This window comes from Scyliorhinus torazame, chromosome 16, assembly GCF_047496885.1.
Source record: "Scyliorhinus torazame isolate Kashiwa2021f chromosome 16, sScyTor2.1, whole genome shotgun sequence".
In the NCBI taxonomy this organism is placed as follows: domain Eukaryota; kingdom Metazoa; phylum Chordata; class Chondrichthyes; order Carcharhiniformes; family Scyliorhinidae; genus Scyliorhinus; species Scyliorhinus torazame.
In genome coordinates, this window is record NC_092722.1 from 197585251 (window position 1) to 197592791 (window position 7541).

A 7541-nucleotide genomic window follows, 5' to 3' on the forward strand; every position below is an offset into this window, starting at 1 on the left:
CTCTGCAGGGGCATTGCCAATACAGCCTCTTGGTGAAGTTGTTGCCTTGGTGACTGATGGTGGTTCTGTTCTCAGTGCAGCTGGTGAGACGCCTTGTTCCTAACCAGCAGATTGCTGCCAAGGTCCAGCTTCACTAGGTGTTGGGATATACCTGCAGTTGCACCGGTATATTTAGTTGTTCCCTTCTACAGTATATGATTGAGGTGACAATTTCTCCACACATATGCCAAGTATCCATGTGGACTGACTCCTGTTGAGAGTGTTGGAGGTTTGTACCCTGGCTGCTTATCTGGTGCTCAGATCCGCCATGGGTTTGACAGTCTATCATTTCACCTTGATCTTTTCACTCGCACCTAGTACATAGAAACATAGAAGATAGGAGCAGGAGGCCATTCGGCCCTTCGAGCCTGCTCCGCCATTCATCACCATCATGGCTGATCATCCAACTCAATAGCCTAATCCTGCTTTCCCCCCATAACCTTTGGTCCCCTTCACCCCAAGTGCAATATCTAACTGCTTCTTGAAAACAAACAATGTTTTGGACTCAACTACTCCCTGTGGCAATAAATTCCACCGGCCGACCACTCTCTGGGTGAAGAAATGTCTCCTCACCTCTGTCCTAAATGGTCCACCCCGTCTCCTCAGACTGTGACCCCTGGTTCTGGACACCCTCACCATCAGGAACATCCTTCCTGCATCTACCCTGTCCAGTCCTGTGAATTTTATAGATTTCTATAAGATCCCCCTCATTCTTCTGAACTCCAGCGAATACAGTCCTAACCGACTCATCTCTCCTCGTACATCAGCCTGGCCATCGCGAGTCTGGGAAACGTTCGCTGCACTCCCTCCAGAGCAAGAAACATCCGCGCTGGGTTTCCCAGCACCGTCGGCAGCTTCAGTGGGAATTCTCAATGACAGCGATGGAGCAGAGAATCCCACCACTGGCAAACAGCGCGCCGCTTCCCAACACCGGGAAACAGGCGGCTGGGAGGCCGGAGAATCCCGGTAAACAGCACACCGCTTCCCAACACCAGGAAACTGGCGGCTGGGAGGCCGGAGAATCCCGGTAAACAGCGCGCCGCTTCCCAACACCGGGAAACTGGCGACTGGGAGGCCGGAGAATCCCGGGAAACAGCGCGCCATCTCCCAACACCGGGAAACAGGCGGCTGGGAGGCCGGAGAATCCCGGTAAACAGCACGCCGCTTCCCAACACCGGGAAACAGGCGGCTGGGAGGCCGGAGAATCCCGGTAAACAGCGCGCCGCTTCCCAACACCGGGAAACTGCCGACTGGGAGGCCGGAGAATCCCGGGAAACAGCGCGCCATCTCCCAACACCGGGAAACAGGCGACTGGGAGGCCGGAGAATCCCGGGAAACAGCGCGTTGTCTCCCAACACCGGGAAACAGGCGGCTGAGAGGCCGGAGAATCCCGGTAAACAGCGCCGTCTCCCAACACCGGGAAACAGGTGACTGGGAGGCCGGAGAATCCCGGGAAACAGCGCGTTGTCTCCCAACACCGGGAAACAGGCGGCTGGGAGGCCGGAGAATCCCGGGAAACAGGCGGCTGGGAGGCCGGAGAATACCGGGAAACAGGCGACTGGGAGGCCGGAGAATCCCGGGAAACAGCGCGCCATCTCCCAACACCGGGAAACAGGCGACTGGGAGGCCGGAGAATCCCGGGAAACAGGCGGCTGGGAGGCCGGAGAATCCCGGGAAACAGCGCGCCATCTCCCAACACCGGGAAACTGGCGACTGGGAGGCCGGAGAATCCCGGGAAACAGGCAGCTGGGAGGCCGGAGAATCCCGGGAAACAGGCGACTGGGAGGCCGGAGAATCCCGGGAAACAGGCGGCTGGGAGGCCGGAGAATCCCGGGAAACAGCGCCAGCTCCCAACACCGGGAAACAGGCGACTGGGAGGTCGGAGAATCCCGGGAAACAGCGCCGTCTCCCAACACCGGGAAACAGGCGGCTGGGAGGTCGGAGAATCCCGGGAAACAGGCGACTGGGAGGTCGGAGAATCCCGGGAAACAGGCGGCTGGGAGGTCGGAGAATCCCGGGAAACAGGCGACTGGGAGGCCGGAGAATCCCGGGAAACAGGCGACTGGGAGGTCGGAGAATCCCGGGAAACAGGCGACTGGGAGGCCGGAGAATCCCGCTCGAAGAAATTGGAACATGCTACACACATTTTTAAAGTTCACATCAACCTAAAAAGACCTCTGACCCCAATGCCCTCTGGCACCGAACGCTGTCAATTAGTGAGGCGGCCAACACATAGCCAACAACAGGGAAATCTCGCTCTTTGCAGATAACGTACATTTGCAGGATTGATAAAACTGAACAAACACAGAATGACAAAGCAGTAACCAAACTGGGACATGTTGCTCGTCTGTGGGTTTGGAAAGTGCTGTTGAAGGAGACTTGGTGAGTTGGAGTTAGTACACACGGCGGCCAGTGTGCAAAGAGAGTGAATGTTCAAGGTGGTGAATGGGGTGCCAGGTGTAGCACAAAAGATATTGGTGAGGAGAGGTGTGGAGAGAGGTGTGGAGGGAGTTGTGGAGAGAGGTGAATAAGGACATTCCTCGTAATTATCAGTGTAAAACGGTGGTGGGTAAGATTTTGGAAATAATAATTCGGCAAAAGATCAGCAGGCACTTGGAGAGGTTTGACTAGTTACTGCAATCCCGCGTGGGACAATGGGCAGCAAGACTCCGCCGCTGGCCCTGGACCATCGCAATCTCTTTCACTCCAGCTCAGGGAGTGTCCCGCTCTTGACGTTCCTCCTTAAATGTACTTCACCCAGTCCCTCTGTCCTGCCCAGTCTTCTGTTTCCATCAGCGGCTGTACATTGTGCTGATACTCTGTAGGGGTGAGGTCTGGGAGGTGAAATACGTGTCCTGTCAGCCGCAGTCATTTCTCCATCACTATGTCCCACGGGTATCTCTGACCAGTGCTCTGTGACAGAAGTGTAAAGTCGCCAGCGTGCCAGATGGAACAGCAGCAGAAACCGAGTGTTCAAGAGAGAATTGGACGTGGGTGTCGCTGGGGCAGCATTTATTGCCCATTCCTAACTGCCCTTCAGAAGATGCCTTCTTGAATCGCTGCAGTCCCTGAGGTGTAGGTACACCCACTGTGCTCTTAAGGATGTTGCCCCAATGATAGTGAAGGCACAGCGATATATTTCCAAGTCAGTGACTGGGTGGTGAGTGACTTGGAGGGGAACCTCCAGGTGGTGGGGTTCCCAGGTATCTGCTGCTCTTGTCCTTCTACATGGTAGTGGTCGTGGGTTTGGAAGGTGTTGTCTAAGGAACCTTGGTGAGTTGCTGCAGTGCACCTTGTAGATGGGACACACGGCTGCCACTGTTCGTCGGTGGTGGAGGGTTTGAATGTTTGTGGAAGGGGAGCAATCAAGCGGGGCTGCTTTGTCCTGGATGGTGTTGAGCTTCTTGAGTGTTGTTGGAGTTGCGCTCATCCAGGCAAGTGGAGAGTATTCCATCTCACTCCTGACTTGTGCCTTGGTGGACAGACTTTGGAGAGTCAGGAGGTGAGTTATTCACTGCAGGATTCCCAGCCTCTGACCTGCATTCGTATTTATATGGTTAGTCTGGTTCAGTTTGTGATCAATGGTAACCCCCAGGATGTTGATTGTGGGGATTCAGCGATGGTAATGCCATTGAATGTCAAGGGGCGGTGGTTAGATTCTCTCTTGTGGGAGATGGTCATTGTCGGCACTTGTGTGGCACGAATGTAACTTGCCACTTGTCAGCCCGAGCCTGGATATTGTCCAGGTCTTGCTGCAGTTGGACAGGGACTGCTTCATTATCTGAGGAGTCGTGAATGGTGCTGAACATTGTGCAGTCATCAGCGAACATCCCCACTTCTGACCTTATGATGGAAGGGAGGTTATTGATGAAGCAGCTGAAGATGGTTGGGCCGAGGACACGACCCTGAGGAACTCCTGCAGTGATGTCCTGGAGCTGAGATGATTGACCTCCAACCACCACAACCATCTTCCTTTGTGCCGGGTATGACTCCAACCAGAGGAGAGTTTCCCCCTGATTCCCATTGACTCCAGTTTAGCTCGGGCTCCTTGATGCCACACTCGGTCACGTGCTGCCTTGATGTCAAGGGCAGTCACTCTCACCTCACCCCTGGCATTCAGCTCTTTTGTCCATGTTTGAACCAAGGCTGTAATGAGGTCAATACTGGGTGACCCTGATGGAACCCAAACTGAGTGTCCATGAGAAGGTTATTGCTGAGTAAGTGCCGCTTGATAGCACTGTTGATGACTCCTTCCATCACTTTGCTGATGATGGACAGTAGACTGATAGGGCGGTAATTGGCTGGGTTGGATTTGTCCTGTTTCTCGTGTACGGGACACACCTGAGCAATTTTCCACATTGCCGGGTAGATGCCAGTGTTGTAGCTGCACTGGAACAGCTTGGCTAGGGGTGCGGCAAGCTCTGGAGCACAAGTCTTCAGTACTATTGCCGGGATATTGTCAGGGCCCAGAGCCTTTGCAGCATCCAGGGCCTTCAGCCATTTCTTGATATCACGAGGAGTGAATCGTATTGGCTGAAGACTGACCTCTGTGATGCTGGGGACCTCCGGAGGAGACCGAGACGGATCATCCACTCGGCACTTCTGGCTGAAGATTGTTGCGAATGCCTCAGCCTTGTCTTTTGCACAGATGTGCTGGACTCCTCCATCATTGACATGGGGATATTTGTGGAGTCTCCTCCTCCAGTGAGTTGTTTAATTGTCCACCACCAATTGTCCACCAATATATAAAACAAAAAAGAGTGGATAAGGTAAATATTGGTCCTTCAGAGGATGAGAAGGGAGATTTAATAATGGGAGATGAGGAAATGGCTGAGGAACTGAACAGGTTTTTTGGGTCGGTCTTCACAGTGGAAGACACAAATAATATGCCAGTGACTGATGGAAATGAGGCTATGACAGGTGAGGATATTGAGAGGATTGTTATCACCAAGGAGGTAGTGATGGGCAAGCTAATGGGGCTAAAGGTAGACAAGTCTCCTGGACCTGATGGAATGCATCCCAGAGTGCTAAAATAGATGGCTAGGGAAATTGCAAATGCAGTAGTGATAATTTACCAAAATTCACTAGACTCTGGGGTGGTTCCGGCGGATTGGAAATTAGCAAACGTGACACCACTGTTTAAACAAGGAGGTAGGCAGGAAGTGGGTAATTATTCTCCCAGTGCCTGGTGCCAGAGGGAGAGTCAGGGGGCCTTCCTGCCCTGTCCCCAACCACCTAGGGGTCTCCAATGGCATAGGGAAACCCCCCAGGTGCCATCATGCCTGCTCCACGGTTATGTGGACCAATACTAAATGGTCTCCTGGCGAGGTCTCGCTGGGGAGCCCGTTAGTTCTTGGGCACTGGGAGAATCCGTCGTCTACTATTTAAATGAGCTGATCTGGATCTTGCCCAGCGCGAGCGAGGTTCAACAGCCTCATTGCGTCAATGCGTCGGGCTTAAACAAAGGAGATTATAATGGGATGAGAGAAGAGCTAGCTAAGGTAGACTGGGAGGAAAGACTTTATGGTGAAACAGTTGAGGAACAGTGGAGAACCTTCCAAGTGATTTTTCACAGTGCTCAGCAAAGGTTTAAACCAACAAAAAGGAAGGACGGTAAAAAGAGGGAAAATCGACCGTGGGTATCTAAGGAAATAAGGGAGAGTATCAAATTGAAGGAAAAAGCATACAAAGTGGCAAAGATTAGTGGGAGACTAGAGGACTGGGAAATCTTTAGGGGGCAACAGAAAGCTACTAAAAAAGCTATAAAGAAGAGTAAGATAGATTATGAGAGTAAACTTGCTCAGAATATAAAAACAGATAGGAAAAGTTTCTACAAATTTATAAAACAAAAAAGAGTAGCTAAGGTAAATATTAGTCCTTTAGAGGATGAGAAGGAAGATTTAATAATGGGAGATGAGGAAATGGCTGAGGAACTGAACAGGTTGTTTGGGTCGGTCTTCACAGTGGAAGACACAAATAACATGCCAGTGTCTGATGAAAATGAGGCTATGACAGGTGAGGACCTTGAGAGGATTGTTATCACTAAGGAGGTCGTGATGGGCAAGCTAATGGGGCTAAAGGTAGACAAGTCTCCTGGCCCTGATGGAATGCATCCCAGAGTGCTAAAAGAGATGGCTAGGGAAATTGCAAATGCAGTAGTGATAATTTACCAAAATTCACTAGTCTCTGGGGTGGTCCCAGTGGATTGGAAATTAGCAAACGTGACACCACTGTTTAAAAAAGGAGGTAGGCAGAAAGCGGGTAATTATAGGCCAGTGAGTTTAACATCGGTAGTAGGGAAGATGCTGGAGTCTATCAACAAGGAAGAAATAGCGAGGCATCTGGATGGAAATTGTCCCATTGGGCAGACACAGCATGGGTTCATAAAGGGCAGGTCGTGCCAAACTAATTTAGTGGAATTTTTTGAGGACATTACCAGTGCGGTAGATAACAGGGAGCGAATGGATGTGGTATATCTGGATTTCCAGAAAGCCTTTGACAAGGTGCCACACAAATGGTTGCTGCATGAGATAAAGATGCATGGCATTCAGGGGAAAGTAGTAGCATAGATAGAGGATTGGTTAATTAATAGAAAGCAAAGAGTGGGGATTAATGGGTGTTTCTCTGGTTGGCAATCAGTAGCTAGTGGTGTCCCTCAGGGATCAGTGTTGGGCCCAAAATTGTTCACAATTGACATAGATGATTTGGAGTTGGGGACCAAGGGCAATGTGTCCAAATTTGCAGACGACACTAAGATAAGTGGTAAAGCAAAAAGTGCAGAGGATACCGGAAGTCTGCAGAGGGATTTGGATAGGTTAAGTGAATGGGATAGGGTCTGGCAGATGGAACACAATGTTGACAAATGTGAGGTTATCCATTTTGGTAGGAATAACAGCAAAAGGGATTATTATTTAAATGATAAAATATTAAAACATGCTGCTGTGCAGAGAGACCTGGGTGTGCTAGTGCATGAGTCGCAAAAAGTTGGTTTACAGGTGCAACAGGTGATTAAGAAGGCAAATGGAGTTTTGTCCTTCATTGCTAGAGGGATGGAGTTTAAGACTAGGGAGGTTATGCTGCAACTGTATAAGGTGTTAGTGAGGCCACACCTGGAGTATTGTGTTCAGTTTTGGTCTCCTTACCTGAGAAAGGACGTAGTGGCACTGGAGGGTGTGCAGAAGAGATTCACTAGGTTAATCCCAGAGCTGAAGGGGTTGGATTACGAGGAGAGGTTGAGTAGACTGGGACTGTACTCGTTGGAATTTAGAAGGATGCGGGGGGGGGATCTTATAGAAACATATAAAATTATGAAGGGAATAGATAGGATAGATTCGGGCAGGTTGTTTTGTAGCCATCTGGGATGGCCACTTCCCGATTACAAAATGGACACTTTGCAAAGATTGCAGGGAAGATGGACAATACTGAGAAAACAAGCAGGTTCAGGGTGTGTCTGTATATTGGAGCCGCAGCTCCCAGACAAGACCAAAACTGTAGGCCCATTA